Raw genomic sequence first — 16,097 nt, forward strand, 5'->3', positions numbered from 1 at the left:
CCACGCTGATAGTGGCCCTGGGCCCTGAGGTCTCATCCCCATCACCTCTAAGCACAAAGCAGCCAGAGACAGCTTTAGAAATATGACTTTAATATACTTCATTGACTTACTGTGGCACTTCAGCTCAAGTCTTGAATTCCTGATGCAGCCACCAAGGCCCAGGGAAGTCTGACTCTGTCCGCCTCTGAGCCCCCCATTCAAGATGGCCCAGGCACACTGGTCTTTCTTCTGCCACCCAAACGTCTGAGCCTTGGCACGTGTTGTTCCCTCTGCCTGGAGCATCCTCACCAGGGAGGCCAGAGGGAATGACGGGACAGGGGGCGTGGGCCGGTGTGGGACCAACCCCGCAGGTGCCACAGGATGCGGACAGGGTCTGCCTGCTCTGCTCGCAGCTGCCTGAACCATGAGGACGGAACCAGAGCCACAGCCCCCCGCAGACGAGATCCGGCACCTGGACAGGTTAGCGGGTGGCGGTGGGTAGTCAGATCACCTGCTTTCCTTACTGGGCACGGCCACTGGAGCCACCAGGAACGTCTCTCACAGAAGCTCCGCTGGCCAAGGGAGGGGCGTCTCTGCCCTGGAGTCAGGAACGTCACTGCCTGTGCGTGCACTGGCCGTGACGCGGGCTGGGCAACTCGCCTCTCGGGCAGAACGGGGTTGTGATGCTCTGTTCTACTCACTCTTCGGCAACCAGGTCTGTGAGGGGCCTCGGACAATGCAGAGGTTGCCCGGGTTACCTGTTACCAGCAGGACCCTCATCCAGGGCGGGAGAAGGCAGAGGGCAGGGGCGGGGCGGGGCGGGGCGGGGCGGGGCGGGGCGAGCCTCCCGGTCCTGCTCAGGCCTCTCCTCGCTCACGTGCCTCACTGCTCACTCCTGGCATCTCAGGGACACGTGGAGGGAGCCGGCTGCTTCCCAGCGGTGGAGGAAAGAGTTCTTACGAGATTCCCAGATGTTCATCAAATTGGAATGGAAGTTGTGATAGTTATCCATGTGAAAATGCTACTCTGAAAATAAAAATAAAAGCAAGAAAGGCCATCTACCCTCTTTCCTGAGAGAAACATTGTGGGAACTGCCAGTGTCCAGGGGCAGGAGGGAGGAGCAGGGAAGTGGGCGGCCCAGGGTCAGATATCTGACCTCAGTCTCTCCCACTTGCATGGCCCACGCCTGCATCTCTGCTCCCAGCCTGTATGGAAGATTCTTCTGAACACATCTGTTTTTACGCAAAACCACCCTTGAGTTTTCCACTGGTGTCAGCCCCATGTTCCTGGGAGGGAGTGGTGAGGGCTGAGGGCCATGGGGCTGGATGGAAAAAAGGAAGGAAAAAAAACTCCCATCACAGGAGATGGCGAGGCTAGCCTATTAGTACATGAATGGAACTAACCCTTAGTTAAGAAATGATTTGCTGAAATAACAGGCTTCTCATCTTCTTCCTGTGATCACTGCATGCTCCCTGACCACCTGTCTTCTCTCTGCACTCCCTCCCCCTCAGGATGCTCTATTATTTTTTCCTTCTTTTTGCTTAACTATAAGACAACACTTTTTGCCACATCATTTTCATAAAAATCCTCCAGGGAGAAGCACAGCAGAGCCGACTGTGTAGCCCCTTTTGCAGGAACCAAAGAAACCATTTTGCAAATTGCACAAAATGATTAGAAATTAGAACGGCATTTATGTCAATTACAGCTGGGCATGGAGAGAAAGGTGGTCTGTGTGGAGGTGGGGCTGGGGTGCATTACGCTCTCCTCAGTAATGGGGGGGCAGCGTGGGAAGTGGAGAGAGCACTGGACTGGGGGTCCTGGGGGCCTGGAGTCAGACCCCAATGGGCTCCATCCAGAACCTCTGTATGTGTAGACGGGTGTGCAGATATGGTCAGCACACACATGGACACACACAGAGACACAGATACACACAGGCAGAGACAGACGCAGATACACGTGGACACAGGCACGTATTCCCCCCGGATACACCTACACCCATCCCCCACGCACACACACTCACCCATTCACGTGACACACAGATGTGTTCGTTTGGCCGAGGTCAGAGGCAGGGGAAGGTGAGCCCACAAGGCAGCGGGGTGGGGGGCTGTGAGTGTCATTCCCATCCCCCACGCTCCACCCAACTCCCCTTCGGAGGGAGAGGATGAAGAGGGTGGATTGGGCGGCAACCCTCACCCTCTCAGGAGTCAGGAATGGATTCTGCTCCCAGCTCTGATGAGCCCCCTACCCTGAGCCCCCTTCCTCGAGCCCCCGGCCCCACCACTGCCAGGCAGAGACACCTCCTGCTCTGGCTCCTTGCCCAGCCGAGGAAAGAGCTCTACTTGCGTGATGACAAGCAACACACACATGATACAGGTCAACCTGGTGACACTTACAGATCCAAGAGGCTGAGGATTCTCAGGGCACCGGCGGGTCAGCAGCCAAGGGAGGATGAGACACACCAGTCAGGTCCGTCTCTGCTGGCCCTTGACCTGAGGATGTGTGGTTTCAAGGGAGGAGGGTGGTGATTCTGGCAATGAGAGGAGAGGAGCAGGGAAACCAGCCATAGAGAGAAGGATGAACAAGTGCCCAGAGAGAAGCTGAGATGAGCCCCCAGGGTGGGGTGGGCAGTGAGCAGCTGTCTAGGGTCCCAGCGGGGGCTGCAGGCCCTGGTTTCAGGCTCTAGTGTGGCAGGGTCTTCCATGAGACGCTCCCCCCGACCCCAAGCCTGGTACTCTATCCACACACAATTTCCTCTTGCCTAAGCTACACCGGTTTTCTGTTTTTTGCAAAGAGCCCTAATTCGGACACCAAGAAAACCTATTTATTTTTAAAACTGCTTTAAAAAAAGCACCATTTCCAACAATGAATGTCTCCCGCTCACAGAGGCCTCGTCAAACATGAGGAACGAGGCGTTTGCAAACCTGTATGAAAATTAAATCCACAATCTGGGCACACAGTTGCTTGACAAGTGATAATTAACTGCTGACAACATAATTTCAGTTTGGATGCAAATGTGTTTTTCATTAAAAAGTAATCAAAGAAGATCTGTGAATGGCCAATAAGCACAAGAAAAGATGCTCAACATTGTTAGTTATCAAGGAAATGAAAATTAAAGCCACATTGAGAGGGCATTACACACCTACTAGAGTGGCTAAAATTAAAAAGACTGAAAATAACAAGTATTGGTGAGGATGTGGAAGAACGGAGCCCTTATACATTGCTGGTGGGAATATGAAATGTTACAATGACAATGGAGAACAGTCTGGTGGTTTCTTAAAAACTTGACTGCATCTACCCCACAATCCAGCTGTTCCACTCCATTTACCCAAAGCTCTGGGCTTGACTGTGGGAACTCAGCTCTTCTGCTGGAAAGCTTTTCAGAATAGATGTTGAGTGTCCACTGCCCTTTGCTGGGATGGGGCTCCGCCAAGAAACAGCACTGGGATTATGTGTCCCTAGATCTTCTCTGACCCACAGACCTGGTGGCAGTCCTGGCTCAGACAATCCATCTCTTGCTGAGGGACCAGCATCCTCCTCTGATCATGCCCAGGCCTGAATGTGCCCAAATCCAACGGGTGGGGGCTTGGTGCTGACTCCAGCTTCAAGAGAGGAGATGGGCATCTCATCTCTGCAGCCCCTACCACACTCTAGGTTCTGCAGGTGTCATACCCTATCTCCCCATTTCACAGAGGAGGAAACTGAGGCTCAGAGACTTGGAGTCACTTATTCAAGGCCACACAGGTGATGAGTGGCAAAACGGGGAGAGATATGAACTCTGACTTGCCTGACTCCCAAGTCTGTGGCCCTCACCCCACCTACCTCCCTTTCCTGTGATCCACTCTACTCCTCTGTGCCTCAGTTTTCTCATGTGTAAAATGGGAATGATAGTGGTACTTAGCCTCATGAGCTTGTCATGAGGATTAAATAAGTTAATACATAGAACAGTGCTTGGTATATGGAAATCTCTCAATCCACGTGAGTGATAGTACTTATTATTAATTAATTCAGATAATTAAAAATATCATGGTGCCATCTTCATTCCTTCCCCCAGTGGGACAAGTTGGCTCTTCCCCCTTAATCATCTCCGTATCCCCCTGTGAATTTCATCCTGATTTCCCTTACCCACTTAAGAGGGAAACCAGAAAGGGACTCTGTGACCTAGAGATCAGGGCAAACATTGTTTCCCGGCCTGTGAAGGGGCAGAATCCTCTGAGCTGAGAACCCAAGATTCCTATACCACTAAAATAGCCAAACTCTCCAGTCACTCAATTACTGTAGAATCTACGCTAACCATGTGAAAGGGCATTTTAAATGCCCACGTCCGATTGTGTAGAAGGAAACTTGACTTCATTTCAAAGGGGCCACATCTGTCTATTTCTCTTCTCTCTTAGGAGCAATTTGTCATGATCAAGGACAATTCGAAAAATGTAGCAAACTTAAGAAGAGGAGCCCGGTCTCCCTCTTGGACAGTCCTTCTCCAACTCTCCCTCACTCTGGAAGGAGGCAGAAATTCTAGAATCACGGATACAGACTGGAGACACAGCATTCAGTCCACACGACAGACAGCAGGTGTGGCATCCAGGTCATTGTCAGGGAGTCAGCTCCTCCAGGCACTCATGAGGGACGCCGCAGTTGTCCGTCCCCCATCCTCCATCCCCCATGCTGACCTCTCATCAATACCTGGGCCGGGTCAGGGTCAGTGTGGGGACCCGGAGACACGTTAACCCTCATGCACTTTGATCAGAGCAGAGCCCCGGCCCGGCATCAGAGCCCGTTGAGACTCTGTGTACAATCACACCGGTTTCCATACATACTAGATGTAGCGCACAGGGAGTGGGGGAGGGGCTGAGACGGGCAGACGCAGGCGGAGTCCAGGGAAGGAGTGACACCTGGGAGAGCGTCAGTGACGGGGCCACCGTGAGAAGCTCCGTGAGGACGTGGTGAGTGGCCGCCTGCTCATCAAACCTCGTGGTTCTGAAAGGGACTGAAGTGGCTTCTCAAACCCACACTGCACAGCAAGATCCATGCGTTCCTCCCCCAGCATTCGCTGAGCGCCTACTGTGTGCAGGCCCTGCACTGGGAGCTGAGCTTGCGCTGAGGACCAGATGGGTCCCGCCCTCAGTCAGGTGGGGGAGAAATAGAGACCCCATTACCCCTTGATGAGGATGTGCCTGAGCTGTGGGGAAACAGTTGAGGGATGACTAACTCTGACCCTGACCTGGGTCTAGAGTGAGAGCTCCCCGATAACCTGGGGAGTTTGGGCATTTGGAGACCATCTTCACTTCTCAGGGGAGCTGACAGAGGTGGCCCAGATGGGGGAGAGACTTGCCTCATGTCCTGGATCCAGGTTTTCCCAAACCTGAGCTCCGTCCTCAGCATCACCTGGCTTCGGGGGCTTATGGGACAATCATGGTGATGACGCAACCCCCTTCCTCATTCCCAGGCCACACAGCAAACTTTCCCACACTGACAGTAATTATACTAACCAGAGTTTAACTTGCAAGGAGACAATGAAAATGTGTTATTTAAATAGTGATTATTAAAATCATGCTGGGGGTTTGCTACATAATAGGTAATTATCTGGAACATAATTGGGAAAACAATGTAGTCAACGCTATTTAGCTCTTCCCACTGAAACCAGAGTTAATCCTGGGGAGCGAGCGGCGTACTCAGTGGCACCAGTGATATTTGCAATTATATTCTTATTACGTCTAAATTGAGTGGAGGTGCTTCCTCAAGGTTATTGATACTTCCCCTTCATGTCCAGCCAGAACACATCAAACCATTTCTCCATTTACACCTTTGTACAATTATGCATTTGCTTATTGTTTTTTATATGCACTCATTCACCTCTAGTACTAGTTTTATTTTTCATGCATTTATTGCTTCTTTCATTCATTTATTCATACACTCATCCTGTGTTCATTTATTCCTTGCTATTCATTCCTCCTTCCATTGATTGTACTTTCATTCACTCTTTCTCCCCTTGTTTATTTATGTACCCAGTTCCTCACTCAGTCAACCAGCGACTCCTTCATTCCTTCACACTTTACTTCATTGGGTCATTCATCCTACCACTCGAGGATGTGCTCTTTCATTCATCACTTCATTCTTTCATTTATTGGTTATTCCCTGGTTCACTCATTTATTCAATGGTTCATGTAGTTGTCCATCCCTTCATTCATTCATCATTCGACTGTGAACGGTTTGTTCATATGCAATGTGTGGGGTGCATCTGTCTGGTGTGATTGCAGCCATGCCACCTCTCTGGCATTTTCTAGGCATTTCAGTAGAATGGGCCTTGGGGCTTATCTTTTTTTAAAGCCAACTTTTTATTATAGGATAATGTAATGTAAAACATACATAGAGCAAAGTACACAAATCATAAGTGTATGGCTAGAATAATTTTCTGAAACTAAATATACTTGTAGGACAAGCACCAGGTCAAGCAAGAGAATGTTACCAGTAGCCCAGCCTGTCACTGTCCCTCCAAGCTTAGACTGGTAATCAGTATCGTGATGTCTAACACTGTGTATTGCCTGTGCCTGATCCAGAACTTCATACAAGTGGATTTGAACTATTTTGTGCTCTTACGTGCCTTGTTTCCACTTTGTCCAACATTATGTTTGTGTGGTTTATCCAAGTTTCTGCGTTGAGTTGTACATTGTTCACTCATGTTGATGTATGATATATGTATATTGTTTGAATATGCAACTATTTATTTACCCATCTAACTCCAGGTGAAATTGAGTACCGTCCACTTTGGGACTGCTATGAACAGTGCTGCTGTGGAATTCTTGCGTGTGTCTTTTGGGGAACATATGGATGAATTTCTGCTGGGTGGACACCTCGGAGTGGAATTTCTGGATTTCATGGACTATTTCATGAATATATGTATAGCAATATACACATATACTAAGATATATATATATATGTACACATAGTATATGTATATATGACTATACGTATGTTCAGCCATAAAAGATACCATCACACAGTGTTCCAAATTGTTTATTGCAATTCGTCTTCCCACCAGCAGTGTGTGAGGCCCATCCTTTCCCCACAGACGTGCCCCTGAATCACTCGCTTTCCCCATGATCTCACCTCACCCTTGGTCTGTCTCAGGCCCCCGGCCCAGGTGCTCACTGCTCCTTCCCAGTCTTGCCCCTCCTTGGGGCTTCAGTGAAGGTCTTCCTCTTCCCTGGTTCTGCTGTTGGCTCCTTCCAGCCCTGGTTCTGGGGACACATTCTCAAACCACTCTAGGTGAGTGGCTTGAGGCCAGGTCATCTGGACCTGGCCCAGCCTGGCTGCCTTTCCCACCCTGGGGACTTTGTTGGGGGATGAGGTACCCAGGAAGCCTGACCTACCTCCTAGGGTAACCGGCCCATGGCTGAGGCCTTCTGCTGAGCACTGGGGGTCTTTGATAAACCATGCGTAGGTCCTGCCCTTGCGCAGTTCACAGAGTAGTGTCTGAGATATTGCCTGGGTTTCTCTTGTTGTGACTCAAAGATGGGTAGTCAGATTTGAAAGGAAGAGATTGACAGAGGAAACTTCACATGGAGAGAATCATAGAACCTGGCATCTGATTTACTGGGGGTGGAGTGGGGGTGGTGATGTCATAGGCTAGAAAGTAACTGAACTTTAAAATGAGTTGGATCTGGGCTCAAATTCCAATGAATTCATGTCTAGCGGTGCGACTGGAAGGTGATAGCACCAATTTTGGTGATTAGAACACGTGGAGGTGCCATCAGTGCATCCAGGAGGACATGTCCAGTGGGCTGTTAGGAATCCAGAGACTGATGGCAAGGGCCCTGGAGTTGGAGCTGGAAGATCTGGAGAGTCTCACCTCTGTGACCCTCTCTAGGGACTGCAGTCAGCCAAACCCACGTTTCCTTCTGTTTCCTTCTCTGATTGTCCAGCAGTGTGACCTTGGGAAAGTCCCTTCACCTGTTTGTGTCTCAGGTGCCACAATCATGAAATGGGGATAAAAAGACCGACCTCCTGGGACTATGCAGAGGATTGAGTGAGCCGGTGGAGGTGAAGGGGTTAACAAACCCTGCCACCTAACCCATCCTGGGTTGGTCATCACATTCTCTCGGAGGGTGGTGCTTCCCTCACTTTGGTTCTATTCATCACCCTTCAGGATTCCACTTCCCTCCTTTTTTCCACTCCCTGCTCACTTACTTTCCTTTGTCTCACTTTTTCTTTGACTTTTAATTTTAGACTCAGAAAGATTGTTAGAGACCAACTGGCCCAACCCCTTGCTTTACACATTGGGGAAACTGAGGCCCGGAGAAGTAGAGCAATGGGCTCGAGGTCACCCAGCCAGCTGTGGTCCAGCTCCCAGCTCCACTCAGGATCAAAGTCTTTGCTCAATGTGGTTCCTACTCTATGTTCCAGGGAGATGTTCAACCTCGTCTGGAAATTTTCTGACTGATATTCTCAGAAAGAACAAAAGCCAACAAGCATGAACGCTGCCTTTGAAAAGCTGGAAGCTGATTTGTCTTGGGGCCCTATTTTCTTTTTCGACTCACCCAAAGCCACGTTTTCTCATCTGAACTGGCTGTCAGCTTCACTCCAAAGCAAGCACGTTTGATCTATTGCCTATGTGAACATAGCATGCTATTGATGTAATTAAAAATGCCATCAAAAAAGTTTATGACAAGTGAAGGGCTTTGATTTGGGAGAACTCAAGTTGCTTTCAGACTTTTACTTTAATTTTTAAGTCAGGAGAGAGCAAATTATTTTAAAAGGTTACCTTCACCTTAAAAACACCCCAGATGACGTAGCTTGAGTACATGTTGAACGTGTGAAATGTGAGTGTTTTATCACTTATCTAAGCCTTTCCCCAGTGATGGGAAGACCTAGGCCAGGGACTCCCCGCTGCATTGCATCATCAGCAATTTCTCTTTGCAGCCTGAGGGTTTGTTTCAAGAGACCAAACGGAGCTACTAGACTCAGATGAAGACAGGCAGCGACAAGACTTGATTTCAGATTTATCAGCCCTTTCCACTTACTGATGATAATAGCTACCATCTCCTGAGGGCCTACACTGTGCCATGTGCCGTGCTGGGTGCTTGTTTGTTTAGTTATTATTCATTATTCATGATCCTTATGGTAACCCTGGAAAATACGTGTATTTAAGCTCCCACCTTTATCAGAGCCACATCTGCCTGGATTATTGCGGGAGCTGTTCAACTTTCTCCCTGGTTCCATTTTTGCCTTCTATGCTCTTGTCTCCATGGAGCAGAAGAATAGAGTCTATGAAAGTGTCAGTGCAACCAGGTCCTTTCTGCTTACACCCTCCATGGCTCCCATCTTCTTCAGATTAAAGAGTCCTTCACGGGCACCTAAGATGTCTGTGACCTCTCTCCCCTCCCCTCCCCTAACCCTCCCTCCCCACTCTGCCCCAGTCACATGGGGACCAACCCTCCTTGATGACCCTCGAGCATGCCAGGTACACTCCCACCTCCTGCCTCACAATTGTGGTTCCTGTGGCCTGGAGTGCTCTCCCCAGGTACACACATGGGTCACACCTTTTATGATCCAGTTGACCTTTAGGGATTAAGGTTATTGAGGGCTTAGATGATCTTTAGGATGCCAGTTATTATTAAGCGCAATGCTCCTGAAACTTTTCTTACAAAACCCTCTTAGGGCAGGGGGTAGTGAATGCTCTCTGGGAATCTGAGGGCATTGACAGACATGAGCCACCATGGAACAGAACTTTTTGAGGACTGCTCACTGATCTTGAAAAAAGTCATGTTAATTTTCACTGTATTCCATTATATATTTGTATTTTCTTGAATTAAAAAAAACTTCCACTAAATCTTTGAGTAGTATGGACGTTCTAGGAAGGTTGGCTTATCATTCAAAAAGGTGCTGTGCCTGGGAATCCACCAACTGGAGAAGCAGAGATTTGGGGGTAGGCGAGGTAGGGTGAGGTCTTGGAGTAGGTAGAATAAGCTGAAGCTGCAGTTGGCTTAGAGGGACTTTGAGAAGTAAAGAGTCATGTGGTTAAGAGCACTGACACGTATCTCATATTTCACACCAACCAGCCAAGTATCTTTATCCTCAATTTCCTCATCTTTAAAATGCCACTAACATCGGGGATTACTTCATAGAGCTCCCGTGAAGGGTCAATGGAATAATGAGTGCAAAGCAGCCGACACACAGTGACATCATTGCTGTTGTTAGCTATCATCATAGCAGGGCTGATTTTTAGGGTCTTCAGCCCAGGGACATGACTGAAATATTTTGGGTGGATTTCTGCAGCACTTGCAGAGGGAAGTAGACGGGGCTGTTGGCTGGGGACCAGGAGCTGATCTTGGTTCTGGTTCCAGCTCTGCCACTAACTCACAGAGGGACCCTCGGTAGGACTTTTTGTCTCCCTGGGCCTCAGTTTTCTCATCTCTAAAATACAGAAGTTTGGATAGAACAATTGCCAAAACACTTCCAGCTGGAACGTTCTCTGAATCTGGGAGTTGCTTTCTTGACCTGTTGAAAAACATTTCAATGTCTCATGAGGTGTCTGCTAAAGAAGCTTCTAAAAAGTCTAATTAGTTTGGTGTTGATGAATATGGCCACATTTATTAGCCATTCATCAAGAATCTTCTGTATAGGAGAACAGAAGGGATAAAATACTTGGAGTGCAAAAATATGGTGGGCAATCAGCAGACTCACAAGCCTGTTGGGTGCTTTTCCCCATATGGGGACAGAATTAGGGCTGTGGAACTCAGAGATAGCACCTGCATTGTACATCAAACCAGGCATCCTAGAATCAGAGGATTGTGGCTCATGGAGGGAATTTATTTTGCCCAAGGGGATATAAAGCTGATCCAAGTCACTGGCCTTTTAGTCCAGTGACCATTTTATCAATTTACATCACTACTCCAACACTCCTGGCATTTCTTCACCTGTAAAATGAAGAGAGAGATTGTTAAACTCTTTCTCTGAGATTCCTTTTGACTATATTAATTTACTATTCCTTGAGTCATGAAAGACATACGGAAGCTGGAGTTAGAACCTAGGCCAGCATGGCCACTCTCCAAGGTTCTAAAGGAGAGTGAGGGCCTGTCTCTACAACCAGGCCCCCACAGCCAAGGGGAGGAGGGCACAATTGGCTTCAGAACCTCATGCCATCCACCCTAAAATTATTATTTCTACCATCTCATCGTTCCCCCATGTGCCAGGCTCCTGGTGCCCTCCCCAACTAAGCCTTGGAAACCATGTATGACAGGGGCCTTTGGGGAGAAAACAGCAGTGGTGAATGGTATGTTAGCTTTGTTTTCTCACTGATGAGGCACTGAAACTGTGTCTGTCCTAGGTCTGGGTGGTCCAGAAAAAACAACGCCAAAGCTAAGCTGTCTCCATCAACCATGATACCATATGATGGTGGGAGGGGCACTCTTGGATACACTAAAGGGCACATTCACAAGCTGTGGTCAGGTTATTATCTAAGGCCTTAGATGGGCTGGCTGTCAAGACCCTGTAGGAGCAGCTACAGCCAACAGAGTGGGAGACCAGGGATGTGGAAAAGATGGGCCAGGAAGGGCAGGAGATCCCATGGTCAGACTCACAACTTGGAATCAGTTGGGCTGGAGAACTGCAGGAGGGAAGGTAGATTTGAGGAGGCCAGAAGGTAAAATCCTGGGAAGTGCCTGATGAAATCATCTCCTTCCAATTTAAATTTGCATTCACCGAGCACTCACTGTGTTACACGTGTGGTTTAATTTAATTCGTTTTAGTGATACAATAAAGAATGCAGCATTATTGCCACTTTACAACTAAGTAAACGTAGCCTCAGAGTGGTGGAGGGACTTGCCCAAGCTCTCTCAGGTTGGGGAGGGGACAGAAGTGAGTTTGGAATAAACTCTGCCTGCCTGTAAAACCCTCATTCATTCCATAGCAAACACTCCCACCCCTGACTCTGAATGCAATGGAAACAGGGCTGGACTTGTCCGAGTGAGTGGGGAGGGTGGGTACAGCAAGGGTGCTGAGTCCCTTCCTGCCCCCTGACTTTTGTGCAAACACAGCATTGAATTGGTATGACTTGGAAGCCCATTTCTGGGAGAAGGGGTAGTGCATACCAGCTGGCATCTTATGGCTGGCAGTGTCTCTAAGTGCCCTTGGGAAAAGTGATGTGGGAATATCCACTGGTCAATTAATCAAAGGAGATTGGCCTTTGGGTCATACTTGGCCCTTAGGCCAGGGGTCATAAACACTGACTCACCCACCAGATGTATCTGGGACATTGAGTACTTTCTCTCTCTTGGTATCATGTGATTCCTTGAATAAATAAGAGCCGTTTGTTGATCATCTACTGAACTCATTCAACAAATGTCTATTGAGTGCCTACTAGGTTCTGAGCACAGTGAACCCCACAAAGCGGGCAATGACAGAGACAGGACAGCCGGACTCCCGCTGTGTCCACTGTGCTTGTGGCCTCTGTAGCCACATGAGAGCTTCCCTTTCATACTCTGGCCCCTCCTGCTGCTCAACTTCAGATGCTACGTTTCCCCGCCCCCCCCCCCCCCCCCCATCATTTGCTGGTCCTTGGTCTTAGAGCTGGGGCTGGGGATGGGAGGAGGGAAACAGCAGGCACATGGAAGACAAATCACAGAGCCAAAGTGGGGATTTTCCTCCTGTTTCTTACTCTAAGAAATGACAAGTTTAACTCAAATTAATTCAAGCTCAGTTTATACCTGAAGAAGAAAAAGGAGCTGGTTAGACTCAATTTCTTGGTCGGCTTTTCAAGCCTGGTATTAATCTATTCACCAGCTTCGTTCACCAGGAGAAAACATGCTTCTTCAGGAGGTTTCTAACTGAAAATAATGCCTCATTTAGTTAAATATATTAACCTGAGAACAGTATTGGTGTCAGAGAGACTAATGAATGTCATTATAGGGAATGCACAGTAGTCCTCGAGGGACCCAACCAGCCATTAGAAACTCTCCGCAAATGCACTCAGCTATTGTCCCAAGGATGTGGAATCTCGAGGGAGGGATGGAGATGGGAAAGGAGCTGGTGTGGAGCTGCGGTCATCCCAGGAAGCGGTGCTCTGATGAATCCCGGCATCTTTGAATGCTGTGAGGGGCACATGGCCAAGGGAGGCACCAAGTGTAAAGTGACTCATTGTTGGGTCCAAAAGGAGGGACACTGGGTTTAGCTTCTAGAACAGGAGGGAAGGCAGAAGCATCGGAGTTCAGACATCAGAACACTGGGTCCTGGTCCCAGGTCTCCTCGTCACAGTGGACGAAATTTCATTCCACCCCATCTTTTCTGAGCCAAATGCTGTGCTGGGCATATTCACATGCATTATATTCATGCAACCCTCACAGGATCCTAGGGAAACTGAGACTCAGAGGAGTTAAGGGACTTTCCCAAGGTCACCAGTGAGTGGGTGGGAGATCTGAGACCGAGATCCAGTCTGGCTGACCCTGGTGGAGGCTTCCTCTTCCAACCCACCCGGCCTCTCCCTCCTGGTGGTCTGTCTTCAAAGCCCTCCAGACTCCTTCTCCTGGACCCTGTAATTCCTTCATTACAGCTGTGCGGGACTCCTCTGGTCTGGAGCTGGTGTACCCCCTTGCAGAGGGAGTCCCGCTATTCATGGGGGGGTGTGAATTACAATCACTATGGACACCTGCTCTCTCACAAGGTAAGCTCTGACAGTTCTGGCTGAGTGTTGTAGTTGCAACTTAATTGCAGATTGGGGTACTTTATATGCTGAATGGAACAAATTCTGGGTGAAATGCTACGTTTAACTCCACTGTAATTATTTTTGCAATTATTTATTTAATTTTCATATCTCCTGTAAGTTCTTTGGTGGCAGGTTCTATCACTATCTTCGTCATTTTTCTATTCTTTGGTGCCTGGCACATATAGTAGGCACATTTTAAGTATCTGCTGGGTGGTTGAATAAAGGATGCACTGAAAGGGGGAAATGAGTTCTACCAGCTCAGTTTCTTTAGGCAGGGTGAAATACCTGTGGAATCTTAGGAACAAAGATAATGGTGAAGAGATGATTGAGAAGAACCAAGGCACTAGAGGAAACACTGCAAGGCTATTGAGTCCTGCAGCTCTGCAGTGAGAGAAATGTGGTGTATCAGTTAGCTAATACTGCATAACAAATAACCCGGAAACTTATTGGCTTAAGATAATAAGCATTTATTTAGCTTATTTATTTATTTAGCTTATTTAGGAGTGTGTACATAAGCTGGGTACTTCTGCTGATGGGGTGGGTCTGCTTGATCTTGGTTGGGTTCACTCATGCACCTGCAGTCAGCTGTGGACTGGCTCAGGGAGGGGGCAGTCCCTGGTTTAGCATGGCCTCAGCTGGGATGGCTTATTTCTGTTTCATGTGGCCTCATCTGACAGTGGGCCTGTTCCTATCTTCATGGTGAAGATAAAAGTTCAAAAGAGGAAGTGAACGTGCACAAAGTTGTTATGAGACATGGGTTGGCAGATTGACCATATATTCTTATTTTCCATATTCTTTTTTTTTTTTTCTTCAGGGCACCAAATTAGTATAATTAAAGTAGAAACAGGAAATTATATATGATAAAATAGAGTACAAATATTATTATCCTCCTTCCTCCAGTTGAGGAAACTGAGGCACAGAGAGGTTAAACTACATGTTCAAACTTAAAGAGTTAGGAAGGATTTTCCATATTCTTGATGCTCTGTGTTAGAGCCTGGTTCTCTCCAGGAAGGGCTAGTTAGTTCCTAGAGATAACAAGTGACTCCCCTGTGAGAATGCCTTTGATGTACAAGCCAACCAATCCAGAGCCTACAGCCCTGACCACCCTTATCTAACTCTCACATATCAAGTCAATATTCTTCCTGCTCTAAATCACCCCAAGCTAGGTACTGGCAACCAGGGACCACCCCTATAGCCCAGAACTGCCAAAATTATTCAGATTATCTAATCCTAAGCTTACTCAGCATTCCTACCTTGCCTTGCCCATTTCTTCCCACAAAAGCCCTGAAAAAAGCTCTGGGCCATGCCTTCCCTTCTTCCCCTTCTGCTTCCTGACCCACCTTGGTGCTTCCCCATGTGGCCCTGAATGCTGTGCTGTGCCTCATTTTTCTAGGAATCTGTGCGTTTAAACTTCCTCCTTTATAACATGTCTTCACGTCTTACCATACCTGGTTAAAAAAACCCTGAGTGTATTTTTTTTAAATTGAAGTATATTTGATTTACAATATTGTGTTAGTTTCAGGTGCACAGCAAAGAGATTCAGTTATATATATATATATGTTTTTTAGATTATTTTTCATTCTAAGTTATTATAAGATATTGAATGTAGTTTCCTGTGCTATACAGTCGATCCTTGTTGCTTATCTATTTTATGTATAGTAGTTTGTATCTGTTAATCCCATACTCCTAATTTATCCCTCCCCCCTCCCTTTCCCCTTTGGTAACCATCAGTTTGTTTTCTATGCCTGTGAGTCTGTTTCTGTTTTGTATATAGATTCATTTGTATTATTTTGCTAGCCAACAGGCACATGAAAAGATGCTCAACACTGGGAACATTTTAACACAACTGGTACAGCAAAGCAGGGCGGTTTGACACTAGATGGAGATGCTATGTCTTCAGACTGCTCCCTGCTTACTAACCGGCCCCCACAGACAGCGGCCACTGCCCCGAGAGGCACAGCCAGGTGTCGGGGTGCATGCTGCTTGACGGTGACTGCGTTGTGCTGTTTCTGTCGGGTGGTGCCATGATTTCCCAGCCGCAAATGGTGGAACTCGAAAAGCTGAGTCCTCCCCGAGCTGCTGGTGGTCTAGAGTTTCAGGTGTTCAGGACAGAGCATCTGGGGGTGTGGAGGTAATTAGCTACTTCAGTTTCCCCAAGAGACCCCTCTGCAGGGGACAAGGAGTGACCACACTTCTGGTGCTGTGGGACGAGTCTGACCAGCTGACTGGGCAGGACCTACAAGCCCTGGGGCCATCTGAGTCATTTCGATGAACGTGCCTAGTACCCGGGACGTTATATACTCCTGGTGACGGTCAGTAAACCACCTCCCCTTTCCCCTTGGAGCTTCGCGGAGTCGCATTTGCGCCTGTTCTGCAGAGTCGTCGGGAGGTGCGCCACCTGAACCTTTGCCAGGTGTCGAGG

The 16,097-nt window shown here is 48.1% G+C and overlaps 1 pseudogene; it reads left to right on the forward strand.

The window, feature by feature from the left end:
- Nucleotides 1-403: 403 nt before the first annotated feature.
- Nucleotides 404-16,097, forward strand: part of LOC132370039 (cytochrome c-like) — a 38,005-nt pseudogene continuing 22,311 nt past the window's right edge.

Source organism: Balaenoptera ricei, chromosome 1 (genome assembly GCF_028023285.1).
Source record: "Balaenoptera ricei isolate mBalRic1 chromosome 1, mBalRic1.hap2, whole genome shotgun sequence".
Taxonomy (NCBI): Eukaryota; Metazoa; Chordata; class Mammalia; order Artiodactyla; family Balaenopteridae; genus Balaenoptera; species Balaenoptera ricei.